The sequence below is a fragment of the Mastigoproctus giganteus genome, chromosome 11 (genome assembly GCF_048544385.1).
Source record: "Mastigoproctus giganteus isolate SK-2022 chromosome 11, ASM4854438v1, whole genome shotgun sequence".
In the NCBI taxonomy this organism is placed as follows: Eukaryota; Metazoa; Arthropoda; class Arachnida; order Uropygi; family Thelyphonidae; genus Mastigoproctus; species Mastigoproctus giganteus.
This window is the reverse complement of record NC_143585.1, coordinates 103,578,500-103,593,258: the sequence shown is the minus strand read 5'-3', so window position 1 is coordinate 103,593,258 and position 14,759 is coordinate 103,578,500. Positions and strand designations below refer to the sequence as shown.

Genomic DNA, 14,759 nt, shown 5'->3' with positions numbered 1-14,759 from the left:
TACGAGAAATCTTTGGCAAGGGATGCAAAGAAAAACAGCAAAGAGTTCTTTACTTATGTAAACTCTAGAAGGAAGGGGATGAATCAGATTGGTCCACTTGATATCGATGGGTCAACGGTTGATGATCCTGCTCAAGTAGCTAACAAACTAAATGAATATTTTGCATCGACATTCACACATGAGGAGTTATTTAGCGAGGGGAAAGCCAGAGGTGTATTCAACTCTAGCAGTAAGCTAGAGAATCTTGTAATAACTGAGAGTAAAGTGGAGGAGAAATTGTTGAAGATAAACACAAGAAAGGCACCCGGGGTGGATGGGATCTATCCAGTTATATTAAAGGAAGTAAGCAAACCCTTAGCCATAATTATGAGAGCTTCCTTGGACTCAGGGGAGGTACCCACAGACTGGAGATGTGCAAATGTCACCCCAATTCACAAAGGAGGATCAAAGGCTGACACAAGTAATTATAGACCTGTGAGTTTAACTTCTGTTCCAGGAAAATTAATGGAGGCACTAGTTAAAGAAGCACTGCAGGATCATCTAGACAAGACTTCAGCTATAGCTCGGACACAGCATGGTTTTGTTAAGGGGAAGTCTTGCCTGACCAATTTGATTGGATACTATGATGCAGTCACAAAGGAACTGGATGCAGGGAATAACTTTGATATTATATACTTGGACTTAGAAAGGCTTTTGATACTGTTGCACATGGAAGATTGCTGCACAAATTGGAGCAGTGTGGCATTGGAGGCAAATTGCTGCTGTGGATAAAGGGGTGGCTGAGGGGGAGAAGACAGAAAGTGGTAATCAATGGACACTGCTCATCGTGGACTAATGTTATTAGTGGAGTCCCTCAGGGCTCAGTGTTGGGTCCATTATTGTTTTCTGTATTCATAAATGATATTGATGAGGGTATATCAAGCTTAATGTCGAAGTTTGTAGACGATACAAAGGTAGGCAGGGTTGTCAAGGACACTACTGACACTATGCTGCTGCAACAGGATCTGGAAAGGTTGAGCAGATGGGCTGAGAGGTGGCAAATGAAGTTTAACATTGACAAATGTAAAGTACTACACATGGGAAACAGCAACCCCAGAGCAACGTATCAACTCTGTGGTACTACACTGACAGTGGTAGAGAATGAAAGGGACCTGGGGGTGGTTGTGCAGGCAAATATGAAGCTCTCTGAGCAGTGCAGATGGGCTGCAAGAGTAGCTCATGGTGTATTGTCAATGATATATAGGAATTTTTCTAGCAGAGATAAGGAGGTGATTATTCCAATGGTCAGGCCACACCTAGAGTACTGTATACAGGTTTGGAGGCCTCATTTCAAGAAGGATGTAGAGCTGCTGGAACGAGTACAGAGAAGGGCAACAAGATTAGTGAATGGAACAAAGGGGTGCTCTTATGAAGAAAGGCTTAAGTTTTGCAAATTACAGTGTCTGGAGACTAGGCACCAGCGAGGTGATCTGATAGAGGTGTATAAAGCCTTGAATGGTTTGAGCATGCTCAATGCTGATGGGATTCTTCCTCTAGCTCAGAATAATCAGCTGAGAGGGCATAAATTCAAATTGAGGAAAGACAGATGCAGGATAGACATGCGGAAATTTGCCTTTAGCCAGAGGGTGGTTGGTTGGTGGAACAGACTTCCATCCCTTGTCATGGAAGTTGATAGCCTAAATAAGTTTAAGGCTCGGCTGGACAGATATTTTGAACGAACAGAGGGGTGAAGTGAAAGTGGGTTTTTTTTGGCTGATGCTGCATAAGCTTGCTTTCTTGCATCAAATGCCTCTACTAATGCTAATGCTAATATAAACAAATGCCATAAGTCACTTTCCCAGGTTCATTTCCAATTTTCTTTGATATGGGATTTTTTTTTATTTATTTATTTATTTTTTTGGCTGATGCTTTATAAGCTTGCTTTGTTGCATTATTTGCCACTGCTAATACTAATAGCAGCATTGTGACAATTAGGATAATGGTATGACAATATGCAAGGGTGAAAAATAGTGTTCAGAAAATCCATATGTGGCATAGTAATGTTGTGCATAAATCACTGGGTGTCCTTGGTATGCTGAGTTGCCTTGAGCTTTAGTAGAAAGGCATTCTGAAGCATATGCAGGTATTGCTGCATGTTAACAATTTTTGAAGAAGGGCCAATTAAATCATGACTTGACAGACTGCCTGCACAATCACTTTCCCTCTATTGCTGTTTTTCTTGTGATACACTCACTCTCCCTCTCTTACCACTTTTCTGTTTCCAAATGGAACTAGTGGGAAAGTTTTGTTTCCAAAAACTGTATGTCCTGTTTGTTCACAATCTCATCCAGTGAAAACAAGCTTCATTTGAAAACCAAGTGTTGATTTGTATGGATGAATCTATGTAGTGTGTAAAACCATTCACCAAAATCCTATATAAAATTTAATTATACATGCAATCATAAAGACTCCTTAATGTCAGACAAAATCCTACTATGCCATGCCACTTTTGACTGACTTCTAAGAAAAGGTATTTGTTTAAAACATTGTCTTTGGCCAGTATGAGTATCCAACTTTTAATTAACACAGATTCTATCACCTGAATGAGCTGTTGTGAAACTAAGTAAGAATAAATAAGCAGTCTTGTTTAAAAAACAACAAAAGTTTTAAATATATTTGATTTTCATGTAATTTGTACAGAATTTTAAAATACAGCCATCTCCTGATTTGCTTGGGGATTACGTTCTGGGAAAACATTGCACAGTCCAAATGCACGCAATGCGAAAAGTAGTTTATATGACATAATGAGGATTCCATACCTGTACACACAAAAAAAATGTGCAAAAAAATTGTCTTTATTCGGTAAGAAAAAAAGAAAAAAAATTACAAACATGTTTATAAAATTAATCTTGCTAATACTCAGCTCCAAATTTTTAATCTAAATTCATTGCTTCTTCGTCGCTGCTTTACTGTAATAAACTTGCAACGGTATCTGGCACTTTTTAAAAAAAATTAGTTAAAATTGTTTGCTTAGAAGCATTCCAGTTCTTCAAATCCCTCTCCTCTAATCATTTTGCCAATTCTCACAATTTCAACTACTTCCAGAATTTAGACCGTGGCTTCTTTAGTGCAGCTTTGTGGCCACAGCTTTTTCCACAGTACATTCATTGTTGAGTTCTTAACTTAACCCTGCACGAATTCAATATTTTTTACAGCATCAAGAATGTTATAATTCTGCCAATAATCTCAAATTGAAAGATTGCCTATTCCATTAGTAGCTTCTACTAATTGTAAAAAAGATCTTCTTAGTTAATAAAGCTTAAAAGAAGCTATAACACCTTGGTCCATCGGCTGAATTAACGAACTTGTATTCGCTGGAAGAAAGGTAACTTTCACATTTGGGTGCAGATCAGATAAATTTGCAGGATGACTGGGCGCATTGTCGAGAATGAGCAAGATTTTGAATGCTATGTTCTTCTTTAGGCAATATTTTTTTGTTTTGACACAAAAGCAATTTAAAAACCAGTCCTTGATGATTTTAGCTTTTTTGATCCAGGCTTTTTTTCTCAATTTGCAATGAACTGGTAAGGAACTTTTTGATATTTCTTTAAAAGCACGAGGATTTTCTGATGTATAAATTAGAAGCAGTTTACACTTAAAGTCACCTTCTGCATTGCCACATGACAAAAGTGTTAACCTATCTTTTGCAGCTTTGAAACCTGGAGCAGTTTTCTCTTCTTTTGAAATGAATGATCGGCTTGGCATACACTTCCAAAATAAGTCTGTCTCATCAGCATTAAACACTTGACTTGCTAGATAGCCTTCAGTCGCAATAACATCCTTTAAAGTTTTCTGATACAAAGAAGCAGCTTCCATATCTGCACTGGCTGCTTCACCCATTAATTTTAAATTGTGAAGACTGACACTTTTTAAAAGTTTCAAACCAACCTTCACTAGCCTGAAAGATGTCTGCATTGGATGGACCGGCTTCTTCATGTAAGCAATTAAAAATTTGCAGAGCTTTGGTGCAAATAATATCTGAACTAAGAGGCATTCTCTTTTGATTAAGATCTATCCAGAAAGAAAGTAATTTTTCAGTTTTCTCTATTAACAGATTTCTCACTTTTGTAGTGCCTTTTGCAGCCGATAATGTGGAACAGATAACTGAACTTTTAATTTTCTCAGCATTTTCCTTGATTTGTCGAATGCTAGATTCATTTATGCTGTATTTCTTGGCCAATGTCACAACCTTTTCACTATTTTCTAACTCCTTAATGATTTTCAATTTTATCTCTAAATTTAAAAATTTTTTTTTTTTGTAGCTTTCTTCATTTTAGGCACTAATTAAACATACACTTTACACAGATAAAAAATATTAAATCAGCAAAAGCAATTCTTAGTGATTAAAACACTTTATGTTGTGCAAACCAGAAAAAGATTCTGTCTGAACAGCTAACATAGGATAACTGATGAAGGGGGTCCCAAATGAGGACCCCCTTTATTGCTTGGTTTGGTTATAAGAATCAGTTTTGAATGCCTTTATGATATTTTTATAAAAAACAATTTGCACTTTCTTGTTTATTGGGCTTTTCTGTTAGTGGAATCTAATTATAAACAGGTAGTAAACTCGATCTTATTGGATTTGCAATAATACTTAGAGCTGGAATTCTGTGGGATTTTATGTTATTATGGTGAAATGTGCTTCTCCTTCAATGAAATCTTCAATCATCTAAAAAAAACAAATTTTCAAATTCTGCTCTTCATTCGTATTTTTGAAGCTTCATAAACAAAAATTGTACAGATAGCGAAACTTGCCATGCAATCTAAAATTTTGGTAGTAAATATCTGCCTGCACAATAAAAAAACTGTGCAGATCGGGGGATGACTGTATTTTTTTTTTTTTAAATGTAAACCCCAAACACGAGAAGTATTAGAACCTATAGTACTTAGTACCGTGCTTGGGTTGAAGGTTGAAAAGACGAAAGAAGATATTTGTTGACATTCGACTTGAACTTCTGTAGACTGTAATTTTCAGGAAATACATACGAAGGAAGGTTGTTCCAGAAAACAGCAGTTGAATGAATAAACGAGTAAGATGAAAAGTTTCTGTGAGTTTGAAGTTTGTTTTGGACTGTTTTGAAAGAGAGCGTGGAAATTATAGAAGCCAATTCAGAAGAACAGTGCCCATGGAAGTATCTGTAGAAAAGGCATGCAGCAGAAACAGTACATCTATGAGACAGTGAGTTGAGAGACTCTGTTACAGATGAGTCATTAATTAACCTAACTGCCCTCTTCTGAATGGAATCTAGAAGCCTGAGAGAGGTTTTGGGGACACCGCCCCAGATGTGGGAACAATATTCCCTGATAGGGCAGATTTGCGATTTGTACAGAATGAACAGCTGTTTGGAAGAAAAGTAATGCCGACAGCGAAAGAGAAAACCAAGTTTTTTAAATTCAGAGGAAGCAATATTTGTAATGTGCTTGTGCCAAGAGAGATTAGAAGTCAGGGTAATCCTCAAAAGAGATATATCATTTTTCCTAGAACTTAGTGTCATCAAAGATAAGCATAGGAGCAGAAGAATCCTTTTTGTGAGATATAAGACAAGACTGAGTTTTAGGATTGAAATCAACTAAGTTCTTTTCCCCACTGGCGAATTACCTGGAGATCGGAATTTAAGGAATTGGTAGCGGATATTCGAGAAGTTGAAGTTGATTGAGCAGGGCAAGGTTTCTCAAACTGGAAAGTGGAATGCAAAGTGCTATCATCGGCAAAACTATGGATAAGATTTCGAGTCAATGGAAGAAGGTCATTAATATACAAGAGGAAAATAGTGGGGGAAAGAACTGAACCTTGGGGACACCAGCATTAGTGGAAAAGTTAGAAGACAGAGAGCCATCTACCATCACCCTCAGTGAGCGATCAGAGAGAAAACTGGATAACCAATTGCAAAAAACAGTTGGCAAACCATAAGATGGAAGCTTGTTTAGGAGACCTTTATGCCAAACACGATCAAAAGCCTTTGAGATGTCAGAGCAACTGCTTGTGTTTCCCCGAACTTTTTCATTGAATTTGTCAATAAATGGATAACATAGGCCAAACGATTACCAGTGGATCAACACTGCACTGATGGAATCCATACTGATGTTCATTGATCAGACGTAAGGTTTCTAATTAGTTTGAGTTGGCGGTTAATTGATTTTTCCATTACTTTAGAAGGAGTAGAAGTAATTGCAATGGGACGATAAGTTGATGGGAGGGATTTGTCACCCTTTTTAGGAACTAGCTGGATATGATCAAATTTCCAAACAGAAGGAAAAACACCTTTGGAATAAGAAAGTGAAAAAAGGAGGCAAAGAACAGGAGTAAGTTCAGGAGCACAGGTTTTGACAACAAGTGGAGAAATACCATCAGGACCTAGAGCTTTCTTAGCATCAAGATTCGTCAAACTCCTTCTGACATCCTTTTGACGGAAGACCACAGGCGGCATTGAATGGAGCATGTTGGGAATGGTGGGAGGTGTTTTATCAAGATCATTGATACAGGAGTTGTAAGAAAAATAGTATGCTAGCAGGTCAGCTTTATTCTTGGCTGAAATGACAACAGATCCTCCTAGTTTTGACAGAGGTGGGAGCAGAGAAGGGCAAAAGTTGCGGCCAATAGCTTTGGCAAGAGACCAGAATTCTTGGCTATCATTAGGGCAAGAAGCAAGTTTTCTACTCTTAGCCTGTTCAAAATCTAGTTTGGACTGATTAATAACTGCTTTAAAATTGTTGCGAGCTTTAGCATAGGCAGAAAATGAAAGTGAAGAATTGGACACAAGCCAATTATGATATGCAACGTTCTTCTCTTGAACAGCCTTAGCACATTTATTGGAAAACCAAGGTTTAGATAAAGGACGAGATTTTAAAGTGGAGTGTGGAATAAAAGATTCCATTCCTACAAGAATAATTTCACTGACACAATCCGAGCAAATGTTAACATCAGAAGTTTTGAAAAGTAATCCGACCAAGGAAAAGAAGAAAAGAAATCTCACAGGTCATCCCATTTTTCATTCTTGTATTGCCAAACAATACGAGGTTGGGAATAGCCATGAGGTAAAGGCTCCATTGGAGAAGAGACATTCACCAAGTTGTGATCTGAGGTGCCTAAAGGACCACTAACTTCAACCGTGTACTTAGAAGGATTGTTTGTGAGAAAAAGATCAAGCGTGTTGGCTGCGTGGTTCTTCATCTTCTTTGGTCCTTAGCTGGCAGCTGGGGGAGGCGGTTGGCCACGCAACCAGTATGCTGCTGTAGGTGCTGCAGGGTTTCGGACTTGCTCTGTAATGTTCTTCCATACCTTACGATCCATGGCGTCAGTCCTGGCCTGGTTAAGGTCGAGACGTCGGCTCTTCAAGTCATTTTCCACTTGCTTGGCCCACGTTTTCCTAGGCGCGGTCCGTTGGATGCTCCATTGGGTGGGTCGTTGTCTCCAAAGGAGTGTGGATGGTATTCTGTTCGTACCCATTCTACATACGTGGCCAAACCATCTAAGCCTTCGCTTCTGGATTTGGTCGGCAATGGTTGGTTGCTGTTGGCATCTGGCGTGGATGGTATCATTAGTGATGCGGTCGCGAAGAGAGATGCCCAAGATCTGCCAGGCATCGCATTTGGAATACCTCAAGTTTGTTCAAATCTAACTTGAGACAAATCCATGTTTCCGATCCGTAAAGAAGAATGGGCAGAATCAAAGTCCGGAAGAGTCGGATTTTAGACTTTGTGGAAATGTTGGTCCTCTTCCACAGACACCATTTGAGCGAGGCGAATGCAGTGGCCGCCTGTCCAATTCTGCTGTGGATTTCCATGGTGGATGCAACTTTCTTCTCCTGGACCAGCGACCCAAGGTATTTAAAGTCCTGCACTTGCTCGATCTTGGACGCCTTCGAGATAGATGGTGGCTTGCGACCCATCTGTTGTCAGGGCCTTTGTCTTACCAGCATTGATCTTCAAACCGTATGGCCGGGCAATGCGGGCAATGTCGTAGAGGATGTCTGTGGCTTCAGCGTCGTTACCGGCAAGGATAGCACTATCATCAGCAAACATCAGGTCAGTCACATAGTGATCCTTGTCATATTGTATGCCCTGTCTGTTTCTGAATGCTTGCCTCATAATGGCGTCGACCACGATGTTGAAAAGCAACGGGGAGGCTACATCCCCTTGGCAGACTCCAGTTTGGATGGTAAATTCCTCAGATAAATCGTTCTGGATGCGCACCTGGCGTTAAACCGTTGTATGCAGTTTGGAGGAGTGTGATGACTTTTCGAGGTACATGTTCAACCTCTAGTAGTTTCCATAAGGCAGGCCGGTGGACACAGTCGAAAGCAGACTTAAAGTCAATGAAAACAATGACGGTTCGCTGTTCACACCGGATCCTCTCCTCCATCAGCTGACGAATGGCAAAGATTTGATCACAGCATCCTCGACCGGGTCTAAATCCTGCCTGTTCTTCTCGACTGGTTTGCTCGCGATGTTTTTGCAGTCTTGACTGGATGATCTTCATAAAGACCTTTCCTATGATGGAAAGGAGGCTGATGCCACGGTAGTTCTTGCAGTCCTGGTTATCACCTTTCTTGTGGATCGGTACAATAATGGCTTTCCTCCATGTTAGCGGAATTTGTTCAGTGCACCAGATGGTTTTGAGGAGCGAGTGTAGTCAGCGAAGCAGTACATCTCCCCCGGCTTTGATCGCTTCTGTGGTGACTTGGTCCACTCCTGGTGCCCTGCCATTCTTCAGGGATTGTATGGCTGCTTTCACTTCTTCTACTGTAGGCTCAACATCGACCATGGAGACCTCAGGGGGGTCGATCGAGAGTGCTGTTGCTGGCGGTCCCTTAGGTGGGTCGCGATTATACAAAGCTTTGAAGAATTCACTCCACCGTTGCAGGCGTTCGGATGGTGATCGCACAAAGGTCCCATCAGCATTCTTGATGTTGTCACTAGTCAATTTGGTCTTTCCACTCAGACATCTGAGGGTGCGGTACTCGTTCTTGGATGCCGCCACTTCAAGATCGTCTGCCACTTGGTTCCAGTATGCTTCTCTTTCTGCTGTCATTCTTTGTTGGACTTCTCGGTTTAGCTGCTGGTACCGTTCAAAGTCGACCAACTTTGCCTGTTTCCGTTTGTCCACGAGGTCGAGGCACTCGTCTGATATCCATGGTTGCGTTCAACGTCGGGCAGGTGGACATAGGGACTTGGCACATTCCAGGATGGCATCAGAGATCTGCTTTTCTTCTTCATTTATATCCTCGGGCACGGCCAGCATCTCGAAGCGGTTGGATAGGGCGATCTGATATGCCTGTTTGTTGGCAGCATTCATTAGCTGCCTCCAGTCCAGCTTGGCTGACCGAGATGATCTTTTTGCATGCCGTAATTTGAGCTGCACCTTAGCCCGGATGAGGTAGTAATCAGATCCGCAATCAGGTCCCCCATGGCACGAACGCCCATGAGTAATGAGCGAAATTTGGCATTGATCAAAATGTAGTCCAGGATTGCTGAGTCCTTGCCAGATGGATTTCGCCATGTAAGTTGATGTTTTTGAGGGTGCTGGAAATGGCTGTTTCCAATGATCAGGTTGTTGGCTGCGTGGTTAGGATTGTTCGGTATTCTTGTAGGTAAATGAACAATCTGTGCAAGGTTATTAGTAATCCTTTGCAAAAGTCTCAGCATCTCGAGCAGCTGGGTTGGTGTGACTAGAATGCAGAAGCCAGGTGGAGTTGTGAACATTAAAATCACCAAGGAAAATTACCTCACTGTTAGGAACGTTGGACTGGAGAAAGTCAAGTTGGAAAGAGAGGAAGTTAAAGAGCTCCAAGTGATTAGTGGAGTTGGGAGAAGTAGAGACAGCAGATGAATTTGACACAATGAGGTAGAGAGATTTTAAGCCAGAGAAGATCGACACGAGGAGATTCCAAATTACCAATTCTCTGACAGGGAATATTGGAACGGTCGTATGCAAAAGTACCACCTTTGAGGTGAAAGGAATCATACAGCGAATAATGTGGGCAACTGAGATGAGAAGTGTTCGAATCAACCGATAACTGAGATTCTGTCAGAAAAAGTACATGGGTTTGGCAGACTGCAAGTGGAAATGGACATCGTTGAGATTAGAATTGAGACCACATATATTTGTGAAATGAACTAGAAAGTGTTTGGGAGGTTTAGATCTTTTCCCAGATAAGCTTACTCTAGTAGTTTGGCAATTTGTGGTGTATTCGATAGTAAGAAAAAAGTGTGTGTGGGGGGGGACATGCTGTATGAAGGAATGAAATTTTTGGATATGGCGTGTGCATGGTAAGAATATACCCAGATCCTTGACATAATGTGGCCTCGACAATGCCCCCCCCCCCTTCCCCGCATACACACTACTCGGACTCCCTCCAGTCACTATCTGGCAGAGTAGAGGTAGCAAGATTACACACTAGGTGATCCAGAAGACTCCTAGGGAGTTACCAATAGGTTCGGTCCGGTGTACTAACTAGTGGCCAACCTGCAAACACCGTTTTAGAGCTGTACCCTCAAAATGTAAGAAATATTGGATCTCGCCACAATGTTCATCATAACCTCAAAAGTCATCAATCATACTGCATGATGATGGAAGAGATGGGGAAGGGTTGACCGGAACTTAGCTCTAGAGACTAAACATGGGTTCCACCCCTTCAAGCCTCCAATAAGCAAAGTGGTGGTATTTCACCGGTTGATGAGAGTCATCTACCACCTAGTTGTGAACATTAAAATCACCAAGGAAAATTACCTCACTGTTAGGAAAGTACTGCCTGGTAACATAGAGGGGTGGCATTCCTCCATGTGGTCTGGGTGCCACACCTCGACCCCTGCTTACGTTGGTTCACACCTGGGTGGTCACCCACCATGTACTTATGCATGGAGGTTATTTCCAGGATTACTAACAGTCCACCATCGTGAAGGTGCAAGTAGAGAATTTGGCTGTCACAGACCGTCCGGACTTTGCCAAAATTTAGTCCACTTTACTTGAGTATCACCCGAATATCAGTTCTATCAGTGTTTTAGATTGCCAGATTGCAAGTACAGCTTGTCTGGCATATCTGAGAGAATGTCTGTGACAACCCTCAAGGACCAAAATTTTAGACAATATCATTTAAGAAATTTTTTAACTTTCATTGTTATGAACTTAAGCTTAATGATTGTTTGGCAGTCACCTCTTTATGTCTAAAGATTAAATAGGTTTTTAAATGCATTAGTTTTACCAAATAGGATATTTTTAAATGTGCAGTAGTATCTTTTGAATGTATAAACAAATATGCAAAGTTCGTATTAATACTTCAATAAGCATGCAGCAATCTCTTTTCATTTTGAACTGATGCTGATAGAAAGTTCTCTATTGGCTGCCTTTACTGATATCATGTCTTAATTGCCTCAGATTCTAGAGTTTAAAATTTTCAGTAAAGAACAAAAAGACAAAACTTTTCTTTCCTTGTTTCCTTTAAAGCTTGACCAAACCATTCCATTGTAAAATATGTATTTTCAGTAAAATACATATTTTATTGAAAGTGGGAACTCCAGAATATAATTGTTCCTTTTTTTGTAATGTGAACATAGCTTCATTTAAGCATTTTCTTTTCTCATGGAATTCTTGCTTACTCTTGGCCAATCTTTGGTAAATCTTTAAAACTTTTGTTTAATACAAAAGTTTAATATTTTAAAAGTTTAATACAAAAGTTTAGCTTTGAATAAAAATTTGTTTTTGACCTTTCCTGCTAATCTTGCTTAATCAGTTTTTAATGTTAATATTTAACGTTTGCTCTAAGTTCCTTTTTTAAACATATATTTTTTGTTCTCTATCTTTCTTTCTCTCCCATCCTCTCTCGACATGGGCATCTGTATGCGGTGAGGAGACCTCCCATAATGCTACTGGTCCTCCGGGTTATTGTCACTGGGATCCAACACCCATAGCCTAGGTTCCAGGCTGACATCATAGGAATCTGGCATGTTTGCTGTGTGATACATCCTGTGCAAACTTGGAAAGGAGGATCCTGGTGGTTGAGGGGCCCAGCTTCAACACACCACTTTGGCCCTTGCTTCAACAAGACTGATGGTCCTGGATGGCTCAGCTAGGCTCAATTGGCTAATGGGTTTGCCTGTAAGGGTCAACTATGTCAATGTCATTGTCCAAAGTACAGGGCTCAGACTGGTGGTGGTGGTGGTGCGGCTATGGTGTCTGGGTAGTTCTAGCCCAGGAACTGAATCAAACTAAAACACTCGTGAATCCTAATAGGGATCACATTGGAGTCCCAGTGCGATCCCTACCAGAAGCTAATGACACAAAAACAGAGACCACCACTTCAGCAAAGAGGCTCAGAATGGAAACGATATCAGGTCCAACACCTAGATACTTGCTACTCCATTCCACCAGAGAGAAACCTTTAGGGAAAATGTCACCCTTCTTTATTCAGAAGGGTTAGCAAGCTCCCCCAAATCTGTAAAACAGCTATGTTCTGGGGTTATCCTCATTGAAGATAATTGCACGTGGAGCAGCTCTTCTGAGCCACCTCTATTGGAAATGCCAATTATGGTACACCCTAGAAGACACTGAACTCATTCCGAGGCATGATCTCTGAATGGAATCTTCTTGAATCCTCTGATGAAGAAATATGTTCAGAACTAAAATCACAAGGAGTGACAGCTGCAAAGTGAATGTTCGTGTGTAAGGATGGAAATCTAGTCCCAGCTAGAAACCTAATCATTGCTTTTAATATGTCAGTATCTCTTAATGAGATTTAAGCTGGTTATCTGAACTGCATAGTATATCCATATGTTTAAAACCCATTAAGGTGTTGAATTGCCAGAAATATGGACATTCAAAAATGCCTGCAAATGACATCTTTGCCTGTGCTTGATGTGGTGCAAAGTACCATGAAATTACATCCACCTCCATTTATTGCCAATGGGAGCCATGCATACTCTCGAGCATGCCAGTGGCAAAAGGAATAAAAAAAATGTGACTTAAGGCACAGCTGAACATCTCATACCAGGAGGCCAGAAAAACAGTTAAGCCAGTAAGTAGCAATAAGGCAATATATGCTGAAAAAGGTTCTGTTGGGGCTCAAACCAAAATGACTGTACCACCAAAAGAGTCATTTACACCCATAGCCATTCAGCATTTACTGAACTCAGAGAAACCAGCACAGAAAATGCAGTCAGCTACCACTCCAATACTGATATACCACCCTGTGCTTCAGCATTACAAAAATTGAGCAGTAAAGTAACAGCAGAACACCCATCTGCCAATGGCAGTACAAGAATAAATGGATGTTGAAACAAAGGAGGTACCTGACAAAACAGTCTTGGAACTCTTTAGCGTCCTTACTTCCTCAAAAAAGATAAATTCAAGATTGAGAAAATAAGCCCTGAGCACTTCAGAAGCTAACCAACGAAACACCAATCCCAAATAAGGGCTAAATTTCTACAGTGGAATTGTCATGGATACTAGCAAAATACAGAAGACATAAAGGCACTCCATTCTGCAAAAGCATGAACCAGTCTGTTTTTGCATATAAAAGACGTATCTAAAGGCAAATAATGACCCCACCATGCATAATATCATGATTATTCATAAGGGTAGATTATTCATAAGGTTGCTATTCTTGTAATCAACCAGACCCCATTTCAGTCTTTTCTACTTACAACCAGCATAGAGGCTGTAACAAATTGCCTTACAGTGGGATTTTTATTAACAGTCTGCTCCATTTATTTACCAGATGGGACTGAAATCCCCCAAAAAGACCTTGATGATCTTATAATGCAGTCGCTTTCCCTTTATAAAATGGACATAATGGACATACTACCCTGTGGTATAGTGCTGATGTCAGTGGAAGGGGAAAGAGTCATTGAGCATATGCTAACTGACAATGACCTCTCCCTTCTAAATGTGGGAACAACTAGTAGTGCAATAGAATAGTAGGGTTCAGTTGTGATAAATAAGTAGCTCGAAGGTTTTGATCACTTGTTAGGCTTTTTTTTTTTTTTTGTTTTTAGCTAAGAAATTTTACTTTTTAGTAAGGATATAACTAATTTAAAACTGTGATTGTTAATGGTATACATTTGAATTTGATAGCACAAGGTATAATGTAAAACTTATTATATCCTATATTATAATATAGGATATAATAATCCTAATACTACCTTATAATATAGGATATAAGGTAGTATTAGGATATTATATCCTAATACTGCATTTAGAAATCTATTAGCTTAATATGGAATATCAATTAATCAACTAAATTGCTTTAATTGATCATTATTGATCAATTAAATTGTATTTAAATAGAAATAATGCCCCAGACTACAGCAGCAAAGCAACATGCACAAAGTGGCGGCAGTACTGTGGCTCAGGGTAGAACCGAAGGGGGGGGCTATCCTCCTATGATCGCTGCCTAGCAAAATATGCAACTTATGCAATGTTTGCTGATCATTCTGGAACAGGATGTGATACAGCCAAGGGGGATGTCTTTGTGTGTGGTTGGTGCAGACAATGTGAAGAAATTAGGTGCCAACTCAGAGTTCTGATGGGCATTTATAAGAGTTTGAAGAGTAGGGCAGATGCCCTCGAAGGAATTAAAATGGGGGCCCATCAAGCCCTCAGCTGCCCAGCTCAATGCCAGGGCTCTCACTTGTGCATCTGGCAACATAGCGGGAATCTCCAAGGCAGAATGTGCTGGTCCTACAGGAGATGGTTATTGACTCTATTGTGGGAAACAGGAAATATG

The 14,759-nt window shown here is 40.3% G+C and overlaps 1 protein-coding gene across 1 annotated transcript in view; it reads left to right on the top strand.

Moving 5' to 3' along the window:
* LOC150078317 (protein SERAC1-like) overlaps positions 1-14,759 on the top strand; it is a 295,680-nt gene that overhangs the window by 67,712 nt on the left and 213,209 nt on the right. The gene's annotated exons all lie outside the window — the stretch shown is intronic.